The 15000-nt window shown below is 59.5% G+C and overlaps 1 non-coding gene across 1 annotated transcript; it reads left to right on the forward strand.

The window, feature by feature from the left end:
* The first annotated feature begins 11770 nt into the window (after positions 1 to 11770).
* Positions 11771 to 11889, forward strand: LOC131863947 (5S ribosomal RNA). The gene has a single exon (XR_009362839.1). It is a non-coding gene; the product is annotated as a 5S ribosomal RNA (ribosomal RNA).
* Positions 11890 to 15000: the final 3111 nt, after the last annotated feature.

A 15000-nucleotide genomic window follows, 5' to 3' on the forward strand; every position in this document is an offset into this window, starting at 1 on the left:
GCTCTTTAATATCTCGTTAATACCGCCAAGGAAATGGCACAAGCACACACACACAAGCATCCTCGGAAGAGGACAGTTCGAGTGACAGGTCAAATCCAAGAGTTCCGAAGACTACCTCCAGGAACAATCGGGAACAAGACCGATTACAAGTCGTCGAGTCTGTTACTGGGCGAACACGAGATGCGCACAGGAAATCGATCAGCCCTCACAATGGCCCAAGGCCAGAGATCGGACTGCTACGATTTACCCCAACAATCATCGTGCCACTCTTCGCAGAGAGGTGATAGACGCCAACGAGCCCGCGCATAGCAATCGAGGTGTAAAAAGGGCGTTGAAGGCAGGAAGCCTGGACGAAAGAGGCTACGAGGTCACCTCGAAGCGGTCTAAGAATCGGGCGCACTTGGGGCGACTACCAGTGCCAACCCCTTATCCCGCGGTGCGTCCGACACACAGAAATTTCCAAGGCGGCCAAGGAGCCTCCCCGCATAGCAATCGGGGTGTGAGGTTACGGATGCAGCATTGATAGCAATCGAGGTGTGAGGCGAAGGATGCAGAAGTGAGAGCCGAGGGATGTAGCAGAGATAGCAATCGGGGTGTGTGATGCAGAAGAGATAGCAATCGAGGTGTGCGGTGGGAAGGGCCCAGCAGCCAGAATGCATGAAGCGACGGATGAAGCAGTGATGACAACCGGGCTGTGAGGAGAGGAGGGATGCAGCCAAGAAAGCAATCAGGGCTCGAGGCAAGGGATGCATCAAGGATAGCAATCATGTTGTGAGGCGAGATTCCAAAGGCTAAACGTGAGAGGCTGCAGGGTCGACTCAGAGAGGTCTATGCATGTGAGAGGCTGAAAGCAAGGTCGACTCGGAGCGGTCTATGCATCGGGCGCGCTTGGGGCGACTACCAGTGCCAACCCCTTATCCCGCGACGCGTCCGACAAAGAGAACGTTCCAAGGCGGCAGAGGAGGTTACCAGCCGAAGGATGCAGTAGCAATAACAGGTATAGTTCCGCGGCGGCCGAGAAGACTCACCGCATAGGAATCGGGATGCGAGGCGAGGGATGCGGCGGGAAGGCCCCGACGGCTAAACGGAAGAGGCTGCAGGGCCGCCTCGGAATGGTCCAAGCATCGGATGCGATTGGGACGACTACCAGTGCCAACCCCTTATCCCGCGATGCGTCCGATACACAGATAGTTCCAAGGCGGCCGAGGAGCCTCACCGCATATCAATCGGGGTGCGAGGCGAGGGATGGGGCGGGAAGGCCCCAACGGCTAGACGGAAGAGGCTTCAGGGCCACCTCGGAATGGTCCAAGCATCGGACGCGCTTGGGGCGACTGCCAGTGCCAACCCCTTATCCCGCGATGCGTCCGATACACAGATGGTTCCAAGGCGGCCGAGGAGCCTCACCGCATAGCAATCGGGGGTGCGAGGCGAGGGATGGGGCGGGAAGGCCCCAACGGCTAGACGGAAGAGGCTTCAGGGCCGCCTAGGAATGGTCCAAGCATCGGACACGCTTGGGGCGACTACCAGTGACAGCCCCCTATCCCGCGATGCGTCCGATACGAAGATGGTTCCAAGGCGGCCGAGGAGCCTCACCGCATAGCAATCGGGGTGCGAGGTGGGGGATGCGGCGAGATGGCCCCAACGGCTAGACGGAAGAGGCCACAGGGCCGCGTCGGAATAGTCCAAGCATCGGACGCGCTTGGGGCGACTACCAGTGACAACCCCTTATCCCGCGATGCGTCCGATACGAAGATAGTTCCAAGGCGGCCGAGGAGCCTCACCGCATAGCAATCGGGGTGCGAGGTGGGGGATGCGGCGAGATGGCCCCAACGGCTAGACGGAAGAGGCTGCAGGGCCGCCTCGGAATAGTCCAAGCATCGGACGCGCTTGGGGCCACTACCAGTGACAACCCCTTATCCCGCAATGCGTCCGATACGAAGATAGTTCCAAGGCGGCCGAAGAGCCTCACCGCATAGCAATCGGGGTGCGAGGTGGGGGATGCGGCGAGATGGCCCCAACGGCTAGACGGAAGAGGCCACAGGGCCGCCTCGGAATAGTCCAAGCATCGGACGCGCTTGGGGCGACTACCAGTGACAACCCCTTATCCCGCGATGCGTCCGATACGAAGATAGTTCCCAGGCGGCCGAGGAGCCTCACCGCATAGCAATCGGGGTGCGAGGCGAGGGATGCGGCGAGATGGCCCCAAAGGCTAGACGGAAGAGGCTGCAGGGCTGCCTCGGAATAGTCCAAGCATCGGACGCGCTTGGGGCGACTACCACTGCCAACCCCTTATCCCGCGATGCGTCCGATACACAGATAGTTCCGAGGCGGCCGAGGAGGTGGGGGATGCAGCGAGATGGCCCCAACGGCTAGACGGAAGAGGCTGCAGGGCCGCCTCGGAATAGTCCAAGCATCGGACGCGCTTGGGGCGACTACCAGTGACAACCCCTTATCCCGCGATGCGTCCGATACACAGATAGTTCCGAGGCGGCCAAGGAGCCTCACCGCATAGCAATCGTGGTGCGAGGTGGGGGATGCGGCGAGATGGCCCCAACGGCTAGACGGAAGAGGCTGCAGGGCCGCCTCGGAATGGTCCAAGCATCGGATGCGCTTGGGGCGACTACCACTGCCAACCCCTTATCCCGCGATGCGTCCGATACACAGATAGTTCCAAGGCGGCCGAGGAGCCTCACAGCATAGCAATCGGGGTGCGAGGCGAGGGATGCGGCGAGAAAGCCCCAACGGCTAGAGGGAAGAGGCTTCAGGTCCGCCTCGGAATGGTCCAAGCATCGGACGCGCTTGGGGCGACTACCAGTGACAACCCCTTATCCCGCGACGCGTCCGATACACAGATAGTTCCAAGGCGGCCGAGGAGCCTCACCGCATAGCAATCGGGGTGCGAGGCGAGGGATGCGGCGAGAAGGACCCAACGGCTACACGGAAGAGGCTTCGGGGCCGCCTCGGAATGGTCCAAGCATCGGACGCGCTTGGGGCGACTACCAGTGACAACCCCTTATCCCGCGACGCGTCCGATACACAGATAGTTCCAAGGCGGCCGAGGAGCCTCACCGCATAGCAATCGGGGTGCGAGGCGAGGGATGCGGCGAGAAGGACCCAACGGCTACACGGAAGAGGCTTCGGGGCCGCCTCGGAATGGTCCAAGCATCGGACGCGCTTGGAGCGACTACCAGTGACAACCCCTTATCCCGCGACGCGTCCGATACACAGATAGTTCCAAGGCGGCCGAGGAGCCTCACCGCATAGCAATCGGGGTGCGAGGCGAGGGATGCGGCGAGAAGGACCCAACGGCTAGACGGAAGAGGCTTCGGGTCCGCCTCGGAATGGTCCAAGCATCGGACGCGCTTGGGGCGACTACCAGTGACAACCCCTTATCCCGCGACGCGTCCGATACACAGATAGTTCCAAGGCGGCCGAGGAGCCTCACCGCATAGCAATCGGGGTGCGAGGCGAGGGATGCGGCGAGAAGGACCCAACGGCTAGACGGAAGAGGCTTCGGGTCCGCCTCGGAATGGTCCAAGCATCGGACGCGCTTGGGGCGACTACCAGTGACAACCCCTTATCCCGCGACGCGTCCGATACACAGATAGTTCCAAGGCGGCCGAGGAGCCTCACCGCATAGCAATCGGGGTGCGAGGCGAGGGATGCGGCGAGAAGGACCCAACGGCTAGACGGAAGAGGCTTCGGGTCCGCCTCGGAATGGTCCAAGCATCGGACGCGCTTGGGGCGACTACCAGTGACAACCCCTTATCCCGCGACGCGTCCGATACACAGATAGTTCCGAGGCGGCCGAGGAGCCTCACCGCATAGCAATCGGGGTGCGAGGCGAAGGATGCGGCGAGAAGGACCCAACGGCTAGACGGAAGAGGTTTCGGGTCCGCCTCGGAATGGTCTAAGCATCGGACGCGCTTGGGGCGACTACCAGTGACAACCCCTTATCCCGCGACGCGTCCGATACACAGATAGTTCCAAGGCGGCCGAGGAGCCTCACCGCATAGCAATCGGGGTGCGAGGCGAGGGATGCGGCGAGAAGGACCCAACGGCTAGACGGAAGAGGCTTCAGGGCCGCCTCGGAATGGTCCAAGCATCGGACGCGCTTGGGGCGACTACCAATGACAACCCCTTATCCCGCGACGCGTCCGATACACAGATAGTTCCGAGGCGGCCGAGGAGCCTCACCGCATAGCAATCGGGGTGCGAGGCGAGGGATGCGGCGAGAAGGACCCAACGGCTAGACGGAAGAGGCTTCAGGGCCGCCTCGGAATGGTCCAAGCATCGGACGCGCTTGGGGCGACTACCAGTGACAACCCCTTATCCCGCGACGCGTCCGATACACAGATAGTTCCGAGGCGGCCGAGGAGCCTCACCGCATAGCAATCGGGGTGCGAGGCGAGGGATGCGGCGAGAAGGACCCAACGGCTAGACGGAAGAGGCTTCAGGGCCGCCTCGGAATGGTCCAAGCATCGGACGCGCTTGGGGCGACTACCGTTGCCAACCCCTTATCCCGCGATGCGTCTGATACACAGATAGTTCCGAGGCGGCCGAGGAGCCTCACCGCATAGCAATCGGGTTGCGAGGCAGATTATTGGGAAGGGAACCCCCTGGGATGCGGCTCAAGCAGTGCCCAAAGGGACTGGAATGCGGAATCACATCGAGAGACCCAAATGCTATACGAGGGCTCAAATCGAATTATCGATTTGGCCACGACATGGACGCATCGGAACGACTACCTTTGCCGAACCACTCGCAATTGCATCCATACCGAAACCAATAGACATTTCCGTTAGAGCCCTCGCATAGCATTCGGGAATCTCGCATGCCCCTCTAAATCGACCAATGCTGGCGCTCAATGAAAATCCGAGCGCTACCACCGTTCGAGCGCCAGCATTGGTCGAGTTAGAGGGGCACGGGGGAGAATGCTCCAGTCAACACCTCCCCTATATAAGTTATTTGTCCGATTCTCGCACAACCGTAGTCTGCCTCGTCGAATCAAACAACGGTCCCAGATTCCGACTTCCGTTCCGTAGAGACCCAAAAGCTAGATGGAGGCTCGCAAGAAAGAGAGTCGGCGCATAGCAATCGGGTTTCTCGAACGTTTAGGGACCGAGCTCACTTGCGGATAGGGCAAAATCCGCCAAGCAACCCAAAAGCTAGACGGGGGCTCGAATCGAATCGCCTAGGCGGCCACAACAACGACGTGTTGGATCGACTACCAGTGCCAAACCATTCAGCAAGACTAGTCTGTGTCGAGGCCGGATAGAGATTCTCAGAGAGCGCCCGCATAGCATTTAGGAGACCTGCCGCGTCCCTCACACTCGACAAATGGTGGTGCACGTTTATAAATCCGAGCGATCCCAACCCTTTCAAGCACCAACATCGGTCGAGATAGAGGGGCACGGAGGGGGCTGCGTGAGACAACACAGTCCCCTATATAAGTTATTTGTCCGATTCTCACACATCCGAAGAATGGTCATCAAATCGGACAACAGCCCAAACTTCCGACTTCCGTCCCAGAAAGCCCAAGAGCTATCTAAAACGTTCATGGCCGGAACTCGATCGCGGCTATACCAGTCCGCCAAGCAACCCAAAAGCTAGACTGGAGCTCTAGTCGAATCACCTCTGTGGCCATTGCAAGGACGTGTTGGAGCGACTACCATTGCCGAACCATTCCGCAGGTCGAGTCCATACCAAGGCCGCATAGAGATTCACGATGAGCTCCTGCATAGCAATCAGGAGACTTGCCGTGTCCATCACAATCGATAAATCCTGGTGCAAGATTTTTGCATCCGAGCGCTCCAACCAGTCGAGCACCAGCATCAATCGACATAAACGGGCACGGGGGGAGGATGCTCGAGAACACTACCTCCCCTATATAAGTTATTTGTCCGATTCTCAAGCAGCCGAAGTCTGGTCATCGAATCGGGTCAAAGACCACAACTTCCGACTTTACCCACAATGCAAGTCATCGAATCGAACATCGGCCCCCGAGTCGGACTCCATGCGTATGTCAGGTCATCGGACCCAAATTCCGCCTTCCTGCGCATGGCGGGCCATCAATATCAACTCGGTCATCGGACCCAAACTCCGCCTTTTTGCGTATGGCACGCCTTCAAATCGGTCATCGGACCCAAATTCCGCCTTCCTGTGCATGGCGGGCCATCAACATCAACTCGGTCATCGGACCCAAATTCCGCCTTTCTGCGCATGGCACGCCATCAACTCGGTCATCGGACCCAAATTCCGCCTTCCTGCGCATGGCAGGTCATCGGACACAAATTCAGACCTCGCCAATATGCCTACGTATCGAATCGGTCATCGGACCCAACTTCCGACTTCATCCATACTGTAGGGTCTTTGAGGTTGGCGCGGTGCGCTCAACCCAGGGAGTCGACCCATCGAAGCATACACCTCCCCTATATAAGCTATTTGTCCGATTCCCACACCTGTGTAGTTTGCACCTCTGACCAGGACATCGACCCCAACTTCCGAACTCGACTGCAACGACGGCACCAGCGCCTTGGTGCGCACCTTGCGACGCACAGTCCCAACATTCGCCTTCCTGCACATGGCAGGTCATCGGACCCAAATTCCGACCTCGCGAGTATGCCTACATATCGAATCGGTCATCGGACCCAACTTCCGACTTCATCCATACCGTAGGGTCTTTGAGGTTGGCGCGGTGCGCTCAACCCGGGGAGTCGACCCAACGAAGCATACACCTCCCCTATATAAGCTATTTGTCCGATTCCCACACCTGTGTAGTTTGCACCTCCGATCAAGACATTGACCCCAACTTCCGAACTCGCCTCCAACGACCGAACCAGCGCCTTGGTGCGCACCTTGCAACGCACAGTGCCAACATTCGCCTTCCTGCACGTGGCAGGTCATCGGACCCAAATTCCGACCTCGCGAGTATGCCTACATATCGAATCGGTCATCGGACCCAACTTCCGACTTCATCCATACCGTAGGGTCTTTGAGGTTGGCGCGGTGCGCTCAACCCGGGGAGTCGACCCAACGAAGCATACACCTCCCCTATATAAGCTATTTGTCCGATTCCCACACCTGTGTAGCTTGCACCTCCGATCAGGACATCGACCCCAACTTCCGAACTCGACTAAAAAGACCGCACCAGCGCCTTGGTGTGCACCTTGCAACGCACAGTGTCAACATTCGCCTTCCTGCACATGGCAGGTCATCGGACCCAAATTCCGACCTCATGAGCATACCTACTAATCGAATTGGTCATCGGACCCAACTTCCGACTTCATCCATACCGTAGGGTCTTTGAGGTTGGCGCGGTGCGCTCAACCTGGGGAGTCGACCCATCGAAGCATACACCTCCCCTATATAAGCTATTTGTCCGATTCCGACACCTGTGTAGTTTGCACCTCCGCTCAGGACATCGACCCCAACTTCCGAACTCGCCTGCAACGACCGAACCAGCGCCTTGGTGCGCACCAAAAGTGCGCACTTTTGGAGGGCACTTTTGTGCGCTCCAAAGGTGCGCACTTTTGGAGGGCACTTTTCTGCGCTCCAAAGGTGCGCACTTTTGGAGGGCACTTTTTGGAGGGCACTTTTCTGCGCTCCAAAGGTGCGCACTTTTGGAGGGCACTTTTTGGAGGGCACTTTTCTGCGCTCCAAAGGTGCGCACTTTTGGAGGGCACTTTTTGGAGGGCACTTTTCTGCGCTCCAAAGGTGCGCACTTTTGGAGGGCACTTTTTGGAGGGCACTTTTCTGCGCTCCAAAGGTGCGCACTTTTGGAGGGCACTTTTCTGCGCTCCAAAGGTGCGCACTTTTGGAGGGCACTTTTCTGCGCTCCAAAGGTGCGCACTTTTGGAGGGCACTTTTTGGAGGGCACTTTTCTGCGCTCCAAAGGTGCGCACTTTTGGAGGGCACTTTTCTGCGCTCCAAAGGTGCGCACTTTTGGAGGGCACTTTTTGGAGGGCACTTTTCTGCGCTCCAAAGGTGCGCACTTTTGGAGGGCACTTTTGTGCACTCCAAAGGTGCGCACTTTTGGAGGGCACTTTTCCTGTGCTCCAAAGGTGCACACCTAGGTGAGCACCTTCGACCACACCTTGTAGCACACCAAACTCTGACTTTCGACTTCATCCGCAATGCAGGGTCTTTGAGGTTGGCGCAATGCGCACAACCAGGGGAGTCGACCCATCAAACCCAACACCTCCCCTATATAAGCTATTTGTCTGATTCTCATACATGCGTAGCCTGCAGGAGCAATTAGGACATCGACCCCAACTTTCGGCTTCTAAACGAAAACAAGGTCTTTGAGGTTGGTGTAATGCGAACAACTAGGGGAGTCAACCCATCAAACCCAACACCTCCCCTATATAAGCTATTTGTCTGATTCTCATACATGTGTAGTCTACAGGAGCAATTAGGACATCGACCCCAACTTTTGACTTCTTAACGAAAACAAGGTCTTTGAGGTTGACGTAATGCGCACAACCAGGGGAGTCGACCCATCAAACCCAACACCTCCCCTATATAAGCTATTTGTCCGATTCTCATACATGTGTAGCCTGCAGGAGCCATTAGGACATTGACCCCAACTTTTGACTTCTTAACGAAAACAAGGTCTTTGAGGTTGGCGTAATGCGCACAACCAAGGGAGTTGACCCATCAAACCCAACACCTCCCCTATATAAGCTATTTGTCTGATTCTCATACATGTGTAGCCTGCAACAACGATTAGGACATCCACCCCAACTTCTGAATTCGTCTGCGTTGACCGCACCAAAGGTGCACGCCTTGGTGCTCACCAAAATCCGACTTCCGACTTCTTCTGCTATGCGGGGTCTTTGAGGTTGGCGCAGTGCGCACAACCAGGGGAGTCAACCCACCGAATGCAACACCTCCCCTATATAAGCTATTTGTCTGATTCTCATACATGCGTAGACTGCAGCAATGATTAGGACATCCACCCCAACTTTTGACTTCTTAAACAAGACAGGGTCTTTGAAGTTGGTGCAGTGCACACAACCAGGGGAGTCGACCCATCAAACGCAACACCTCCCCTATATAAAGCTATTTGTCCGATTCTCATACGTGTAGTCTGCAGCAGCGATTAGGACATCGACCCCAACTTCCGAATTCGTTTGCATTGACCGCACCAAAGGTGCACGCCTTGGTGTGCACCCTGGAGTGCACTTTGGTGCTCACCTCGGTGCACACTTTGGTGTGCACCTCGGTGTGCACCAAAGGTGCGCACCTTGGAGCGCACCAAAGGTGTACACTTTGGAGCGCACCACATAGGGTCTTTGAGAGGTTGGCGCAGTGCGCACACCAAGGTGGGTGTTGAGGTGCGTGCCGAGGTGGGTGGGTGCTAGGGTGCGCTCCATGGTGGGTGCCAAGGTGGGTGCGTGCTAGGGTGGATTCCAAAGAGGGTCATAGGGTGGGTGCCAAGGTGGGTTGGTGATATAGTGGGTTCAAAGGTGGGTACTAGGGTGGGTTCCAAGGTGGGTCACAAGTTGGGTGCCAGGATGCGTGGGTGTTAGGTTGGGTGCCAAGGTGGGCTCCTGCGTGGGTGGGTGCTAGGGTGGGTTTCAAGGTGGACGCGAGGGCGGGTGCCAAGGTGGGTAACAAGTTGGGTGTTAGGATGGGTGAGTGCTAGAGTGGGTGCCAAGGTGGGTGGGTGCTAAGGTGGATGCCAAGGTGGTTCACAGGGTGGGTGGGTTCTAGGGTGAGTTCCAAGGTGGGTCACAGGTTCAGTGCTAGGGTGGGTGTCAAGGCGGGTGTCGAGGTGCCTGGGTGCTAGGGTGTGGATGCCAATGTGGGTCATAGGGTGGGTACTAGGGTGGGCTGCAATGTGGGTGCCAAGGTGGGTAACATGCTCGGTGGGTTCTAAATTGGGTGCCAGGGTGGGTGTGCACCCACCTTGCCCGAGGTGGGTGCCAAGGTGCCAGTGTGGGTGGGTGCTAAGGTGGATGCCAAGGTGGGTGAGAAGGTGGGTGATAGGTTGAGTGGTAGGATGGGTGGGTGCCAAGATGGGTCACAGGGTGGGTGCAAGGGTGGGTAGGTGCTAGGGTTGGTGTCAGGGTGGGTGGGTGCTAGGTTGGGTTCCAAGGTGGGTGCGAGGGTGAGTGTCAAGGTGGGTCACAGGTTAGGTGCTAGGATGGGTGAGTGCTAGGGTGCAAAGGTGCCAGGGTGGGTGCTAGGATGGGTCGATGCTAGGGTGAGTGGCAAGGTGGGTCCACAAGTGTCAAGGTGGGTGCCGAGGTGGGTGCCAAGTCGGCGACTGCTATGGTGGATGCCAAGGTGGGTCACGGGGTGGGTGCCAAGTTGCTAGGTTGGGTTCCAAGGTGGGTGCCAACGTGGGTGCTAGGGTGCGTGGGTTAAAGGGTGTGTCACAACGTGGGTGCCAGGATGGGTGCGCACCCACACTGGCCAAGACGGGTGCGGGTGCAAGGTTGGGTTCCAAGCCCGGTCACAGGCTGGGTGCTAGGATGGGTGGGTGCCAAGGTGGGCACCAGGGTGGGTGCACCCACCCTGGCCAAGGTGGGTCACGGGGTGGGTCCTAGGGTGGGTAACGGGGTGGGTACTAAGGTGCGTGCCAAGGTGGGTCATAGGGTGGGTGCCAAGGTGGGCACCAGGGTGGGTGTGCACCAACCCTAGCCAGGGTAGGTCACGGGGTGGTTGTCGGGGTGGGCGTCAAGGAGCCAAGGTGGGTGGCAAGTAGCCAAGTTGCGTGCCAAGGTGGGTGTCGGGGTGGGTGCCAAGGATCCAAGGTGGGTGCCAAGGAACCAAGGTGGGTGTCTGGGTGGGTGCCGAGGTGGGAGCCAGGGTGGGTCCCAAGGTGAGTGCAAAGGTGGGTGCCAGGGTCAAGGTGAGTGCCAATGTGGGTTCCAAGGTGCCAGGGTCAGGGTGAGTGCCAATGTGGGTTCAAAGGTGCTAAGTTGGGTGCGAGGTTGGGTGCGAGGGTGGGTGGGTGCCAAGGTGTGCTAGGTGGAAGCCCGGGTGGGTCGGCATCCCATGGGTGTCGAGTTGGGTGCCTGATGGGTGCTTCTTGTCAAGTTTTAGTCGTCGGGACTCATTTCGAGCCTTAGAGGTCGTTTCTTGTCCGGTTGCCCTGTCTTCGACCTGGGAACCCAATTTTGGTCCTCGGGTCCCATTTTTTTTTGTCTCGCATCCCACTTTTGGCCTGTGGCCTTTTCGGGGTCGATTCTCGTTTTGGGCATCAGAGCATGTTTCTTCTCCTAAAACCCAATATTTGTTTATTAAGTCTCGGAACACATTTTTGTTCTCGTGGACCCATCATGGGTCTTGGAACGCATTTGTGGTCCTTGGGTCCCATTTTGCATCCCGAAACTTGTGTTTTGGTGCTTGATCCCTATTTTGGGTGCCCACCTTGCACCAAGTGCGCACCCGGGGCAAACCGAGCGCCTTGGTGCACCGGGGCAAGATCGAGCGTGCACCCGAGGCGCCCCGAACATGCACCAAGGTGCACTCGGCCCACATGTGAGCGCAGGTCGTTGCGCCCGAGGTGGTGTGTGGGCACCGCGTTGCAGACGGGACACTGCACGCACACGACGCCCCCTCCAGGTGCACGCACGTAGGCCGGGCCGGGTGCACACCCGACGCCCTAGCAAGGTGCGCGCACCCGGGCAGGGCTCACACTTGGCGAACGGGGCGCACTTCGCGAGGGAGGGTGTGCACCTCGACGGGGGTGGGTGGCCGGGGTGGATTCGCACGTGGGTCGCGGTTTGCTAAGTACACACTGCGACAAGCTCATAACGGGTGCGATCATACCAGCGTTAGTGCACCGGATCCCATCAGAACTCCGCAGTTAAGCGCGCTTGGGCCGGAGTAGTACTGGGATGGGTGACCTCCCGGGAAGTCCCGGTGTTGCACCCTTTTTTAGTTTTTCGCCGGGCGTCGCAATGCTATTTGAATAAACCTTTTGCCCGTTTGCGTTCTCGTCGGGGCCGGGCCGGGCCGGGGTGCGCTGCCCGCACTACCGCGCGCGCGGGGGCGACACCGAGCGCGCACCCGAGGCGCCCCGAGCACACAGGCCACGGTGCAACCCGGGCGTTGTGCGCGCACCCCGGTGCGCCCGAGGTGCTGCGCGCGCACCCAGGTGAAATCGGTGTGCACCTCGGCCAGTGCGCGCTCGGTCGAGTCGCGCACGTTGGCCAAGGTGCACGGTGATGTTTCTTACTCTAAGGTTCCGCACCAGACGCCCGGGACAGGTGAGCGAAGCTGGGCGGGGCCGGGTGCGCGGCCGGGGCAGGTGCACGCAGCTGGAGAGAGCTTTGGAGCACACTTCGGAGCGCACCAATGATGCGCTCCATTCAAAAGTTTCCTGAAAAGGCAAAAAAAGTTGAGATTATAGAATTTCCCACTTGAGAGATTGTAAAAAAAAAAAATTTAAAATGAAGGAAACGCGGGTGCCAAGGTGTGCGCAGCCCAGCCAAGGTGTGCGCACCAAGGCGCCCACCCTGGCGAAGGTGCACGCAAGGTGCGCACCCGAGGCAAACCGGACAATTAACCCAACTTTCGACTTCGCGCGCACCTTGGAGCGCACTTCGGAGCGCTCCTTGGTGCGCACCAATCTTGGGCACCTCGGAGTGCACCATGGCGCCCACCAAGGTGCGCACCCGGGGCAAACCGAGCTCCGACTTCGTGCGCACCTTGGAGCGCACGAAAGGTGCGCACCATGGCGCCCACCAAGGTGCGCAGCCCAGCCAAGGCGTGCGCATCAAGGTGCGCACCCTGGCGAAGGTGCGCACCCGGGGCAAACCGAGCTCCGACTTCGTGCGCACCTTGGAGCGCACAAAAGGTGCGCAACCCAGCCAAGGTGTGCGCACCCCGGTCAAACCGAGCTCCGAATCGTGCGCACCAGAGGTGCACGCCATCGTGCGCACCTTGGAGCACACTTCGGAGCCCTCCTTGGTGCGCGCCGATGTTGCGCACCTCGGAGCGCACCCGGGGAAAACAATGCAATTAACCCGACTTTCGACTTCGTGGGCACCTCGGAGCGCTCTCGGGTTCGCACCTCGGAGCACACCGAGGTGCGCACCTTTGATGCGCTGCCTTCACCAATTTCCAGAAAAGGCAAGAAAACATTGAGAAGGTGTGCGCACCGAGGTGCCCACCCTGGCGAAGGTGCACGCGAGGTGCGCACCCGGGGCAAACCGGGCTCCGACTTCGTGCACGCCGCACCTTGGAGCACACTTCGGAGCGCTCCTTGGTGCGCACCAGGGCGCGCAACCCAGCCGAGGTGCCCACCCCGGCGAAGGTGCACGCGAGGTGCGCACCCGGGGCAAACCGGGCTCCGACTTCGTGCACGCCATGGTGCCCACCGCGGCGAAGGTGCACGCGAGGTGCGCACCCGGGGCAAACCGGGCTCCGACTTCGTGCACGCCGCACCTTGGAGCACACTTCGGAGCGCTCCTTGGTGCGCACCATGGTGCCCACCAGGGCGCGCAACCCCGCCGAAGGTGCACGCGAGGTGCGCACCCGGGGCAAACCGGGCTCCGACTTCGTGCACGCCGCACCTTGGAGCACACTTCGGAGCGCTCCTTGGTGCGCACCATGGTGCCCACCAGGGCGCGCAACCCCGCCGAAGGTGCACGCGAGGTGCGCACCCGGGGCAAACCGGGCTCCGACTTCGTGCACGCCATGGTGCGCACCGCGGCGAAGGTGCGCACCCGGGGCAAACCGGGCTCCGACTTCGTGCACGCCGCACCTTGGAGCACACTTCGGAGCGCTCCTTGGTGCGCACCAGGGCGCGCAACCCAGCCGAGGTGCCCACCCCGGCGAAGGTGCACGCGAGGTGCGTACCCGGGGCAAACCGGGCTCCGACTTCGTGCACGCCGCACCTTGGAGCACACTTCGGAGCGCTCCTTGGTGCGCACCATGGTGCCCACCAGGCCGCGCAACCCAGCCAAGGTGTGCGCACCAAGGTGCACGCGAGGTGCGCACCCGGGGCAAACCGGGGTCCGACTTCGTGCACGCCGCACCTTGGAGCACACATCGGGGCGCTCCCGGGTTCGCACCGGCGTTGCGCACCGTGGTGGGCACCTCGGAGCACACCAAGGTGGGCAGCGAGGTGCGCACCTTTGATGCGATGCCTTCACTAATTTCCATAAAAGGCAAAAAAAAAACGAGATTTTAAAATTTCCGTTTTGAAAGATAGTGAGAAAAAGGGAATGCTGGTGCCATCTTGAGCCCGCCCTGGTGCGCAGCCCAGCCAAGGTGTGCGCACCAAGGTGCCCACCCTGGCGAAGGTGCGCGCCCGGGCAATTAACCCAACTTCCAACTTCGCGCGCGCCAGGGTGGGAGCGCACCCAACAACCGGGCCTGGGAAGAGCCAATGCGAGAAACCCCACCAAACGCTCTGACAAAAAAAGAGGGGGCGCTCCAGTAACCCCGCTTCGGAGCGCACCCTGGGCAAACCCAGCCAAGGTGCCCACCCCGGCCAAGGTGCAGGCGAGGTGCGCACCCGGGGCAAACCGGGCTCCGACAACGTGCACGCCGCACCTTGGAGCACACTTCGTAGCGCTCCCGGGTGCGCACCTCAGAGCACACCAAGGTGGGCAGCGAGGTGCGCACCTTTGATGCGCTGCCTTCACTAATTTCCAGAAAAGGCAAAAAAAAAAGGAGATTTTAAAATTTCCGTTTTGAAAGATAGTGAAAAAAACGGAACGCGCGTGCCATCTTGAGCCCGCCCTGGTGCGCAGCCCAGGTAAGGTGCCCACCCTGGCAAAGGTGCGCACCCGGGCAATTAACCCTACTTCCGACTTCGTGCGCGCCAGGGTGGCAACCGGGCCTCGGAAGAGCCAATGCGAGAAACCCCACCAAACGCTCCGACAAAAAAAGAGGCGGCGCTCCAATAACCCCGCTTCGGAGCGCAGCCGGGGCAAACCCAGCCAAGGTGCCCACCCCGACGAAGGTGCACGCGAGGTGCGCACCCGGGGCAAACCGGGCTCCGACAACGTGCACGCAGCACCTTGGAGCACACTT

The sequence above is a fragment of the Cryptomeria japonica genome, unplaced genomic scaffold (assembly GCF_030272615.1).
Source record: "Cryptomeria japonica unplaced genomic scaffold, Sugi_1.0 HiC_scaffold_73, whole genome shotgun sequence".
Classification (NCBI taxonomy): Eukaryota; Viridiplantae; Streptophyta; class Pinopsida; order Cupressales; family Cupressaceae; genus Cryptomeria; species Cryptomeria japonica.